Source organism: Bos taurus, chromosome 16 (assembly GCF_002263795.3).
Source record: "Bos taurus isolate L1 Dominette 01449 registration number 42190680 breed Hereford chromosome 16, ARS-UCD2.0, whole genome shotgun sequence".
Taxonomy (NCBI): Eukaryota; Metazoa; Chordata; class Mammalia; order Artiodactyla; family Bovidae; genus Bos; species Bos taurus.
In genome coordinates this window covers 26525549-26538840 of record NC_037343.1, presented here as the reverse complement: position 1 = coordinate 26538840, position 13292 = coordinate 26525549, and positions in this window count along the sequence as shown.

Below are 13292 nucleotides of genomic sequence, written 5' to 3'. Positions count from 1 at the left end.
GACCAGAGCTGAGCTTCATGGGATCCAAAAGAACTAATCCTCCTCTTTGCATTTTTCTGTACTTCACTGTGTTCCCCATTTATTACCTTTATAGTCTGAAAACAACACTCTATTGGATAAAGAATTGTTGGAAACCCTCCCTGACAAAGAGGGCTTTGTTCTTTCCTTTAGATTTCAAGCTTCCCTCATAGCTCAGTTGGTAAAGAATCCGCCTGTAATGCAGGAGACCCCGTTTGATTCTTGGGTCGGGAAGATCCGCTGGAGAAGGGATAGGCTACCCACTCCAGTATTCTTGGGCTTCCTTTGTGGCTCAGCTGGTAAAGTATCCGCCCGCAATTCGGGAGACCTGGGTTCGACCCCTGGGTTGGGAAGATCCCCTGGAGAAGGGAAAGGCTACCCACTCCAATATTCTGGCCTGAAGAATTCCATGGATACAGTCCATGGTGTCACAAAGAGTCGGACACGACTGAGCGACTTTCACTTCACTTTAGATTTCAAGCAGAAGCGGTGGGGAGATGCCAGATTTGGGAGTTAGAAAGTTCTCCCTGATGATTGGAGAGAGTGAAGGGCAGTGGGTGGGGCTGGAGAGCAGGAGACCAATCAGGAACTGAGACAGCTATTCAGGTGAGAAGGAAGGAAAAGGTCGCCCAGCATCTGTTTTGATCTATTGGGTGAATGGATATTGCCCTTCCCTGAGATGGGGACACACAGAAGTCACCACAGCGGGCCCATGGAGCTGTCCCATCAGGACGGGTGCATAAAACCAGGGCGAAGACTCCACCGGCCCCAGAGGCCATGACACACCCCACCTGCGCTGTCACATGGAGCCAAAGGAGTGGCCGATGGGTCACCCAAGACACAGCCAGGGGGCCAAGGTTGGGAGGAGGTGAGTGAGGCACAAATTTAAGGAGGTACTCACTCCTAGGTCTTGAGATCCTGCGAGAGCAGGGTCCATCCTGAGCGTGATGCTTTCTTAAATTTTGCACCCTTAAACCTCACCCTCCTTGCCCTAATCTCAACCCTGACCAGAGAACGATGGACTCAGACACTCTTCCCAGGGCCCTGTGAGCAACATCGTCTGGTGGGACGACTGAACACTGACCCGGCCTTTCTGGTCCCCACCACCACCCTCTCCAGGGCCCTGTTTCATCTAACTCTGATGTCTTGCGGAGTCCCATGTCCATATGCCTGGTCCTTACTGAGCCTCCCGGACATTATCGGTCTCTACTGGACACCACACGCCCCTCTGGGCCCCACGGACCCAGCCTTGCTGCCACTGGCCAAGGATCACAGTCCTGTGGAGGCCGCTCATCACACAAAGGCCGTCTGTGAGCCGCACAGGAAATGCTCAGGGGCAGCCGACCAGCACTGGGCCCTGGGGGGCCCGTCCCCCACACGCAGTGGAGGCGTTTACACAGGCGGGCTGCTACCCTTTCTTGAATCTGGAAATAGGTCTGCCTGGTTACAGGAATCCCACAAACATAGCAACGCAGAGAGAGGCGAGACCGGAGAGGTAGAAGTCACCCAATTTTGTCTGAAAGCAGAAACACCCAGTTGAAAAAGCCACAAGGTGAAACGTGCAATCACCCCTTAAAAAGCTGCAGAGACTATGTTTCCAGGAGAAGGAGGAGCCAGGGGAACTTTAGGAAGATTCGAGGGTAGAAGCTGAGTGCCCTGAGCCAGCCTTGCACAATCCCGCTCCAGGGCCCACCAGAGGCTGTTCTTGGTCAGAAAAGGGGTGAAAACCCCAGGGCCGTCACCTCCAGTCCAGAGGAGGTGGGGACGCACGCTCCACCCTCCTTCACTGTCCCTGCGCTGTCCCTGGAACTGCTTCTCTGGTAGGAGGCCTGAGCAGACACAACTGTTGGCTCTCCCGTTGGGTGGCACTCATCCCTGGCTCATCCAGGGTGCAAACCCCAGAGGTCGCCCACTGGACGCCCCCTTCTCCATCCTCTCTCCGAGAAAGGAACCACCTCAGGGCTTCAGGGGGCAGAGGCAGTGGCACTGTGTTTCACCCCCGGCCTGCCAGCCGTGGGATCTCAGCCCCCAGCTCTCCTCACCTGTGCCTTCGGATAGACAGGGACCAGGCTGGGCTAGTTGAGGGGCCTCCCTCCCCAACCTCTCTCACTCCTCTCTTTCCTCCTGCACCCCCCACCTCCATCTCTCCTTTCCCTGCCTGAACCTCCAGTTCACCTCCCTACTAGGACTCTGGGCAGGGCCAGGCAGCCAGGCAAATAGCAGGACTCCCAGTCAAATTTGAATGTCAGATAAATAATGGATTTGGGGGGCTACAAGTAGGGCCCGCATTGTATTTGTTAGGAGGCTGCCAGCGGGGAGCCCCAGGGCCCCGGCCCCTCTGCCCCTGCCAGTGAGAGGGGCTGGATGATGTCTGGCTTGCTATGGTCCTTCCCTGGCAGCTCATTGTGCTCTTCCCAGAGAAGAGTGAGCAAGGAACATGGGAGTAAGATGGGGAGGGGGAGGGGGGGCAGGGAGAGGAGCCCCTAATGGCTTCAATATGGGAGCGAGCGAGTGGAAACCAGATGGGCTGTGCACACAAATCCAGGTGCAAAGCTCAGCTCCAGCTCTCATTGTTTCTGTCCTTAAGGAAGTCGTTTAACCTCTGAGAGCCCCAATTTCCTCATCTGGAGATGGAAATTCTATTGCCCTAGTTGAATAACTAGGAACCATGGATATAAAGTGCCAGGTAGGCAGGGACTTTGAACAAATAGCAGCTGCGTTCATGTTGGTTGTTGGCTTGTTAGTGGTTGCCTTGTGATGAACGGGGTGTCCAAGACCCAGCTTTGCCCCTTCTCTCAAGGAGTTGACGGGCATCAAGCAAGTCCTGCTCCACGAAGGCCCTTGCTGGGCAAGCAGGCCTAGAGCCTGGCTCCGGGGGCAGAGGGTGAGCAGCAGGCCTGGCTCTGGATCTGGCCAAGGATGGGGAAGTGACCCAGAGCCACCGTGATTGCCTAGGAGACCCTGGGAGGTGTGGGTGTGGTGCTTTCCTGCCATCCACATGGCAAGTGCTGCCCTGACACCCTCATACCTCATCTACCTGCCCCACGTGTTGGTCTGGTCACTGGAGAATTCCAGAACCGCAGGAGCTCCTAGCAGGCCTGAGAAGCCAGCCTTGGGCTCAGAGATGGAGCCTGCTGTGGGCACAGCTGACCTGAGTGTGTCTCCCAGCCCAGAGGCCTCTGGGAAGGCAATTCCACAACCTGGGACCTTAGGGAGAAGGAGAGGAAACATTCGTGCTGGCGAATGCTTCTCAGTGGGGTATTCTTCGGGGTCCTGGTCCCACTTGGTATGGGGAGGGCTGGGTCTGGAGGTGCGATGTCAGGCCAGCCTGCCCCACACCCCCCAAGCCTGGGACTTCTGAGGGGTGGAGGCGAGGTTCCAGTTGCCTTTGGATCTGTTTGACCCAGGACTAGACATGGAATTCGCAACAGTGCTGAGAAGGGGCTGCGCACCCCCTTGAGGGTCCACAGTGCTTTCCTTCCTGCTTCTGTGGTACATGACCTCTCTCCTCACTAGCCCTGCCTATGACTCTCATTTCCTTCTCCGGGGGATCTTCCCCACCCAGGAATTGAACCCCAGTCTCCTGCACTGCAGGCAGATTCTTTACCGACTGAGCTACAAGGGAAGCCCCCTCTTGGCAGCAGCCGCTGTCATTTCCCAATAGAGCATCCAGTCTCAACTTAGACAAGCATCCGCCCTTCACAACGCTTAGTTATTACGTTCTTTTCAAGTGGGGAAGAAAATCTTCCCAACCATCTGAAGTTCCTCGGAGGAAGAGAGGACAGACCAGCGATTAGGGCCATGAGCTTGAATCCTGGAAATTCTCTGAGGGTCCTGGGTGTGTTCAGGCCAGGACTCCACCTGGGAGAGTAGGGCGCCTGCTAGGAAACCACGGGCTGGCTGGGGCGGAGGATGACGTGGTGCAGATCTGCAGAGCACCGGAACGTGCTTGTCCCTGGGCAACGTGCTCCTGGGCCACCAGCACAGGCAGCCCCCTCTCCCTGCACTCACCCCCACCCGCCCTGCCAGACCCAGGACTGAGCTTGACTTTCACTTTCCACAATATGGTGAGAGTGTTTCTTTCCAGGAAGGAAGGGTCACTAGGATGTGAGGTTTAAAAACACAACTTTCCTTCCATCCCCAGGAAGGAAGAAAATTCCAAGGAAGTTGCAGGAATTAAGGTGACCAGACTCTGGCGGCCACTTGGATTTTCCCAACATCTGTCTGTGACAGGCCTGGTCCAGGCCCTGGAGTCCTGAGCACGGGGGGTTCTGCAGGGAAGGACGGAGAGAGGCAGTGCTCTGCAGTGGCCGCAACAGTAACGCGAGGCCCTACCGCCCACATCACCGACTGAGGACATGCCAGACGCTTAGTCCGTAGGAGGAGGCTGACCAGTCTGAGGGGATGCTGAGCCCTTCTCTGATGCTTGTTGCCAAGGAGACAGACCATCTTGGGTGTGGAAAGGGGAACTCCCTGACCCGCTCTGCCAGAGAAGTGAGCCCTGCTCCATTTAGTCCAGGGCGGCTCTCAAGTTCTCTCCTACTGGGCAGTTTCACTCTGGTGCCCATTTTCCATCCACCACAGCCCAGAAGAAGCAGATCCTGTTCCCTGCCCCCACCCCCAGCCTCCCAGATCCCAAACCCACAACTGTGCCCATGACCCTGGCCTGGAGACCCAGTGCACCCCAACTTTCCTCCTGACCACTGCTACCCTCGGGGGTCACTGCATTGCCTTGGGGGCTTTAAAAAGCTTTCTGCAAATTGTGCCCTTGCTCCTTGTTCTCGCTTGTATTCCGCTCATGAGCTGTGAAGGGTGTATTCCGCTCATGAGCTGTGAAGGGTTGGAGTGTTCTGATTTCTCTTCACGCTCTTGAAGCTGAATCAATGGTATTGTTCAAACGAAGGACTGAGAGAGGGTATGAGTGAGTCAGTGAGCTTGCATGTCATTTCCTCCAGAAGCATTTTCCTCTAGACCAGTGGTTCTCGTCTTAGCTGCATATTAGAATCACCATGGGATCTTTTAAACACCCTGGTGCCAGCCGCATCCTGACCAATTCAATCAGAATCTATGGGGAGGGAGCCAGTTATGTGTATGTTTCCAACCTCCAGGGCAGGATGAAGAACCCGTGTATCAGGCTGGTACTTCACAAACATTACAGCATGTGTGAGAATCCCGTGGGGATCTTGTTGAACAGAAGAGTCTGAATCAGTAAGGAGAAAATAGGGCTTGAGGTTCTACACTTCAAACAGGCACCAAAGTGGCCTGCTCCGGCTGGGTCCACAGGCTCACTTTAAATAACAAAGACACTAGGCCAGTGGTCCCCAGCCTTTTTGGCACCAGGGACCGGTTTTGAGGAAGACAATTTTTCCACGGATTGAGATGGAGGGGGGTTGATTTCTGGATGATTCAAGTGCATTACATGCATTGTGCACTTCATTTTCTATTATTACATCAGCTCCACTTCAGTTCATCAGGCATTAGATCCCATCCCTGCACTAGATTACACTTGGAACTTTGGGGAACTGCCCTGTGTACAGCCGCAGCTGGACACTCTTTACAGTCTGATTGCTCATTACCTTCTCACTAGACTGCGGGCAAGGCCACAGCCTCTCTCGCCACTGTGTCCCCACTCGCCCACCACGCTGATAGCACGAGGTAGTGTTCAATCACTGTGCGCATGCGTGCATCAAGTAATTAACTGAACCGAATGAGTTTCAAAGTGCGCAGATCCACAGTCCTGCTCCTACTCCAGGCAGATCCAGGTGCTTCTTGCTTGTTGGAAGCGCCCAACATCCTCTCCATGGACAGCCTGGAGCCCACCTGGTTGCCTGAACCGCTGGCCACATGGGGCCAGAGCTTCAAGGCTACTAGACTCACAAAGCACATCCTGTGGCCTGAAACCTACACCAGCTGCTGCCGTCCTGCGCTCCCTAAGGAAGGGTGGGCCCAGCAGAGAGGAGAGAAGCCGGAAGGAGGAAAGGGCAGGGCTGAGGGCTGGTCCCCGGGGAAGATAAGCCTCTAATGGCGGCAGCATCTGATCCGCCTCTCCTTCCTGCTAATCCTAAATCACAACACTGTGAAATCTGAGCAAGTGTGAACGCCTTGGGCTCCAGCTGTTTTTTGTGTCAGGCCTCCATCCCAGCCTGTCACAGCAAGAAGCCTGAGGATGCAGTGGTGAAATGGTGTGGGGCGGGGGCCCAATACCTGCAGAGGGGAGGGGGGACACTCCAGGCTGGGGTGCACTGTGGGGACCCCCGCCTGATCTCTGCTGCCCGGCTGTCCCCGAGGCTCTGGGTCAGCCCCCTGTTGCTGTCCCCTGCTCTTTCCCCACTGACTTCTCCTGCTCCCAGGGACTCCAGTTCTGCCTTCCTTCCCCTTGTGAGTTTCATGGCCTCTGGGATGCAAACCAGGGACTGAGGGATGGACAGGGGCAGCTGTCTCCCTGGCCAGTGGGGACCCGGAGAGACAGCCAGCCCCAGCAACTGGGAGCTTGGAGACAGATCCCGACCAGGCCAGGTGACAGACCAGGGAATCTGGTGCAGAAGGAGGTTCAGCCTCAGGGGCCTTGATTAGGGAGTGGCGACAACCATGGCAACTTCAGGGATCTTCACCACCCAGATGGGCTGGTCCCTGAGTACAACCTGAGCAACCCTCCTGGGAAGAAGGGGTCAGAACCCGGGGATGGGCGAGCTGGGGGCCGATGACCTGTGGGTGGAATTCACTCCTCGAACAGGGGCTGGTGGGAATAAGGGAGCCACAGGCCAGAGCAGTGTGCTTCCTGCTGCCAGAAAAGCAAGGCCTGGCAGGACCATCCACTCCACTGCTCTGCTGGTCTTCCAGCCCTCTCTGGGCCTAGCCAGCCTCCTGACGGGTAAATGTAGGTAAGAGCTCTGCAGCTTCAGAGCTGAAAGAGTGTTGGAAGCTGCTGGCAACCGGCTTCACAGAGTTGCCTTCACAGCCCTCCTGCCCCTGCCAAGCTTGCCCATGCTGCCCAGGGTGACCAAAACCATGTCCTGGTGGCCTTACTCCCCACAAACTGACTGAACCGGGTTTGCAGGCTGTCAGGCTTGCAGTTTGCCACCAAGACTCCAGGAATCCAGGGCAGGGAGCAGCTGGAGCTGTGGGCTTAGGGAAGAAGGCCCACTTTGGAGCAGCCCCGATGGACCTGGGCAAAGGGCAGAGGGAGCGGATTCACACTGAGGAAGAGGAGAGATGGAGAGAGGCAAATGCACAGGTGATCGTGTCACCCCAGAGAAGTAGCCGTGGAGCCTGGGGGCGAGCCTGGGTGCCAGATCCTCTTGGAAGCCTGCCCTAGGTTGCCATGTGGTCCCCCAAGTCCTCTCACAAAAATCTTTCCACTGAATTTGAAAGAGATCAAACTTCTGGTCTGTGCAAGCCGGTCATTCATGTAAGGTCAGGGTGCAGAAGCAGGCCAGTCCAGGTGGTTCTACAGCCCTGATCCTAGAGGCCAGGCCAGCTCCGGGGGTGCCCAGCCTTCCTCACCTCTCAGCTCTCTCCACGAGGGTCCTGGGAGCTGAGAGGAGCTCAAGGATCACAGGCTGACCTGATTTTGGTCCTAGCTCCAGGGCGGCATCTGGATCCCCTAAGGTCTGCTGGCTGCCTCCTTCCTCAGGAATCTCAGGCTTCCTCTGGCCCCCTGACCTCAGCACACCCACCACCCTGGGCCATCAGAGAGCTCAGAGCAGCTAGTCAGAGGTGAGGCTGCCGGCCGCCTCCCCGGCTCCTTTACCACATCAGGGAACAATTGTGCTTGGGCCCTGGAATAGCCCAATATCCAGTTTCCAGGAAGGTGGACTGCATTATTTGAACCTGAAACACACCAGGGGTAATAAGATCACTCTGAGAAAGCTGAGAAGCCTATAATTTATTGAGAAGATCTTGGCGGACAGAAACCACCAGCCTCCACTGTGACCCTGGGGAGGGGGTGGTGCTGGGATGAAAGAGTCATCTCTTCACTGCAAAGTGATTCCCTCTCACTCGGGAAGCAGGAACCTGGGGGCCCTGGAGCACGGACGGATGGTTGCCAGACTTCACGACGGGGCCCAGACTGACACCTCCCCCTGGGCCGTTGCCAAGACACAGTGGCTGTTGCTGAGGGCCTGGGGCTTCAGAGAGCTGCTGCCAGGTTCTGAGGACAGCCTGTCATTCCCCACTTCACCCTCGTCAAATGCCCGGGTCATTGGGATGTTTCTGACTCCCTTGATCTACCATGATGGGGGGCTTCCCCGCCTCCTGGAGATAGTCCAAGGCAGGACTCTTCCCACCCCAAGCCTCAGTTGACCTGCTAAACCCTTTCTTATGAAAACCCCAAAAGTTTAGAATTCAAAGGTGTTGAAGGGCACGTAGAGGCAGTGTTCACAGTGGGGAAAAGAGGATGCTGGCTGGTGGGTCTGTGATCAGACTCAGTGAGAGGTATGAGGTGAGATGCTGAATTTACAGGGGTGCTAGTTCACCAGAAGGGGCCAGAGGAGAGCGAGGGGTAGCTGGATGCTGATAGGACCCGCTGTTGAATTCCACCATGTGCCACTGAACGCTTGCAGATGTTTTGAACTGTACTGCTGTTGTTCAGTCGCCCAGTCATGTCCTGCTCTTTGTGACCCCATGGACTGCAGCACGCCAGGCCTCCCTGTCCCTCACTGTCTCCCAGAGTTTGCCCAAGTTCATGTCCATTGCACTGGTGATGCCATCCAGCCATCTCATCCTCTGACACCCTCTTCTCCTTCTGCCCTCAATCTTTCCCAGCATCAGGGACTTTTCCAATGAGTCGGTTCTTTGCATCAGGTGGTCAAAGTACTGGAGCTTCAGCTTCAGCATCAGTTCTTCCATTGGGTATTCAGGGTTGATTTTCTTTAAGACTGACTGGTTTGATCTCCTCGCTGTCAAAGTGACTCTCGGGAGTCTTCTCTAGCACCACAGTTCGAAGGCATCAATTCTTTGGCATTATGCCTTTTTTATGCTCCAGCTTTCACAACTGTACATGGCCACTGGGAAGACCATAGCCTTGAATATACAGCCCTTTGTCAGCGGAGTGATTCTGCTTTTCAACACACTGTCTAGGTTTCTCATTGCTTTCCTGCCAAGAAGCAATCATCTGATTTCATGGCTGCAGTCATCTTCCACGGTGATTTTAGAGCCCAAGAAGAGGAAATCTATCACTGCTTCCACCTTTTCCCCTTCTATTTGCCATAAAGTGATGGGACCAGATGCCACGATCTTAGTTTTTTTAATACTGAGTTTTAAGCCAGCCTTTTCACTCTCCTCCTTCACCCTCATCGAGATTCTTTAGTTCCTCTTCACTTTCTGCTTTAGAGCGGTATCATCTGCATATTTGAGGTTGTTGACATTTCGGATGAAGACACTGAGACTCAGAGAATTAGTGTCCATGCTCACAAGTCCATCTAGCCTCCCCCGCTCAGGCTGAGTGACCACAATCCGGCCTCCCCACCCCAGCCCTCCACCATCAAGCCTGCATCACAGTCCTTCAGCACTCATTCATCTGTTCGGTTAGATTTGCAGAGAAGAATGCAAACCAAGTGATGGAGGGAAAGGAGAAAGAAGAGGGTGACAGAGAAGGCTGAGACCTGGGGAGAAAGGCAGGAGGGGGAGGGGATAGCAGTTGAGTCGGCTGGACAACTCACGCCCCTCAGGGCCTCTCTCTCGACCTGCGACCTGCGACCTGCGACCTGCGGAAACCCAGCCTCTGAGAGGCCACTTCTCACTGAGCTGCTCTGGTGATGCTTGTTTTTATGCAAGTTTGAGAACCAGTGATGCCTGGGCTGGATTGTCCACTGTGGCAGCTGCTAGCCATTTGGGAGGAATTAAATTAAAATTCAACATTCAGCTCCTCAATCACCCGAGCCGTGTTTTAAGTGATCACTTGGCACCTGGGACTGGTGGTTATTGGGCCTCACTGTCCCTTTGAGAGGTTGGTTTCCAGCTCTGCCCTGTTGCCCAGATACAGAAGAGGTTCATGTCCCCTCCTCAGGGATTCTGTGCCAGGTGGTCCTTCCTGCATTCTCAGAGGGTCCCCCCTTGCAGACTTGGTGGAGGTCTGTGTGTATCTCACGGGGACCAGTGACACCGGCCGACTCCCAGCTGGTATCTCCAGCTCCACTCGGGCTCCAGCCCAGACCTGCATTCCTGGTCACCAAGTGGCCACCATGTCCCCTTAGGCTCTGTCCTCCAGGGTCTTAGCAGAAGAGGGACCAAGTGCCTTGGGACACGTGGTCCCCCATTCATGTCTCTGCCCTCATAGTCAAGCCATCGCTTCTGAATGATGAGAGAACAAGGCCGTGGGTGCCCTAGAGGGTGTCCCTTTGGGGCCAAGGTGACACACAGCCCGGGGAGGGCAGAGGCGCTATTCCCACTCACCACCCAGACCCAGGCAGGTGAAGCAATGGGCTGTCACTAGTGAGGGGTGGGGGCCGGACTTGCATCCCCGCAGCCAAGGCTCTCGGGCCCTTGGACTTGCCCTGCTCTGTCCCTTCACGCCTGGCCTGGGAGTGTCCTGGCCTTCAGTTCACAGGACATAGCCTGTGTCCCGGCCCTTCCTCTTGTGGTCTGGAAAAGATGCCGAGCAAGGCCCATCTCACCGATCAATGTCAGGATATCCCTTCTTTTCAGTTAAAAAGAAATACTGTGCTCAGGAATTTCCAGGGCTGGACGGCCTCCTGTTTATTCCTCTCAACCTGCTTTAGCCACAGATAAGGAAGAGCAGCCCATTCTCTGCCCGCGCCCTGCATGCTTCCTGCCTGACTGCAGGCAGCCACTTCCCAGTGGGCTTTTTCCCAAGGGGTGGGGTAGGTGCCACAAGACCTTCAGCATGAGAAGGCAGGGGACAGGGAGCCCAAGGGAAGTGACAGCAAGCAGGATGGTGGCAAGAAAGGGCCCAGCTGATCTGGCCCCGGGCACCCTGTAAGAATGAACACACGGGAAACCGCTTCACTTTCTGCAGAAGACAGGCCCTTTCTCCCCACCCAGGGCCCCCTCAGCCATGCACTTCATGGCAGCTCATATGAGAAACCAACCAACCCACTGGCCACCCAGTCAGTTGATACTGTAACAGAGAAGAACAAAGCTGGCTCCATACTGGATTTATTTTTTAGCTCTAATCTGGTGCTCTGTAGCCTGTGCTTAGTCATGGTGGCTCTGCATCTTTTGTATTAATAAAAGAATTTTGCCTATAGCCTGAAATATACAGGAAAGCCCATTCTCAAGGCTCTGACCTTTAAAGATATAACATGTTTCCATTCGTAAAGATAAAAAGTTGCAGAACAGAGAATAACAATCTTGATGGAGGTTTATAGGAATATTATGACAAGATCCACCTGAACAGCTGCAAGAAAAAAAGGATTCCTGTGCCAAGAAGTTTGCAACAACCAACCACACTCCCATCCTTTTAGTAAAAAAGAAGCCTAAGTTCTAACTTTGTCAACAAAGGTCCCTCTGGTCAAGGCTATGGTTTTTCCAGTGGTCATGTATGGATGTGAGAGTTGGACTATAAAGAAAGCTGAGTGCCAAAGAATTGATGCTTTTGAACTGTGGTGTTGGAGAAGACTCTTGAGAGTCCCTTGGACTGCAAGGAGATCCAACCAGTCCATCCTGAAGGAGATCAGCCCTGGGTGTTCATTGGAAGGACTGATGCTGAAGCTGAAACTCCAATTCTTTGGCCACCTGACGCAAAGAGCTGACTCATTTGAAAAGACCCTGATGCTGGGAAAGATTGAGGGCAGGAGGAGAAGGGGACGACAGAGTATAAGATGGTTGGATGGCATCACTGACTCAATGGACATGGGTTTGGGTGGACTCCAGGAGTTGATGGACAGGGAGGCCTGGCATGCTGTGGTTCATGGGGTCACAAAGAGTCGGACACAACTGAGCGACTGAACTGAACTGAACTGAAATTCTAACTTGAATAAGATGGTTCTTTAGGACTCTAGTCCACTATCTTCTTGGTCTGCTGGCTTTCCAAATAAAGTGACTGTTCCTTACCCCAACAACTTGAGTCTCAACTTATTGGCTTATGGTGCAGCTCACAGTACAGGCTTGGACTCGGTAACGATACCAGGCAGACCTGGCCAGGCAATGGTCTACCTGGCTGGTGCCTCCTGGGTGCAGCAGAGACAGATCCCTGGTGCTCCAATAGGGCACTGCAGTTCTCTGCCTTTTCCTGCCAGCCCAGTGTCTGCACCTTAGGGAAGCTGGTGACCCCAGTCTTTGCTTTCTGAATGTGGTGAAGAGAGAGCTCACACACTGTTGGCTCAAAAGATCTACCCCATTTCTTGTCCTCCAGAGCTTCCGCTGTTCACATTCTTTTTCAGATGGGTAAACTTCATGGGGAAGTTGCTGAGGGAATTAGGCATAGCCCTGCAGCTACCTATTTGGATGGAGTTGTTTCCACTATTAGCATTTGCTAGAGAAGTGGATGTTTCAGAGGTTATGAGGGCCAAACATTATTATTAGAATATTGAGCATACTTGTAAATAAATAAAATAATCAATGGCTTCTGGGTACAGCTTAAAACACCAGGGTAAATCCTAAACATGATTGGAGCTCACTGACCTCTGGGATGTGAAGACCAGTGTTGGCAGAGAGGCCAGTGCTCCTCATGTTTATTTCATTTCTTGCTCATTCCCTGTATGAAGCTGAGACTGATAAGATTGTAAGAAACCTCTTTCTCTCTCCTTAGAATTCACATGTTATTGATCAGGGTTCGAAGTTGCAGACAACAGAATCTACTCTAGTAGTCTACAAGTGATATTTTTACCAGGTCACTCATTTTATACTTGCAATCCTATGAGGTAGGTATCATCAGCTTTATAGATGGGGAAGCTGAGGTATTAGACAGTGGCTGGCTTCACTCTTCAACCTAAGTCTTTGGATTTTAAAATCCAAATCCCTTGGGATGTTTTAAGGCCTTGTTGCTTCACACCAGGATGACTCTAAAATGATTGAGGCTACTTAAATCCTAGTTTCAACATTTTTCATATCTCCCACTTTAAAAAAAAGTCTTATTTGTGCAGTTGTTTGTAAATTCCTTTCTCTTGGAGGGCATCCATTTTGCTTTTTAAGGATGGTAGCTATCTTGAAAGCAGAGGTTCTTCATCATTAAAGGCCCACCACTGTGTCCCAAACATAGTGGACTTTGGGTGAAGTTTCGTTACTTCAGCACAGCAAGGTGCTGAAGAGTGCCTGCTCTTAAGAGCTTAGACTAGTGAGAGAGGCAGATAACCAGACAATGGAAACAGTAGGTG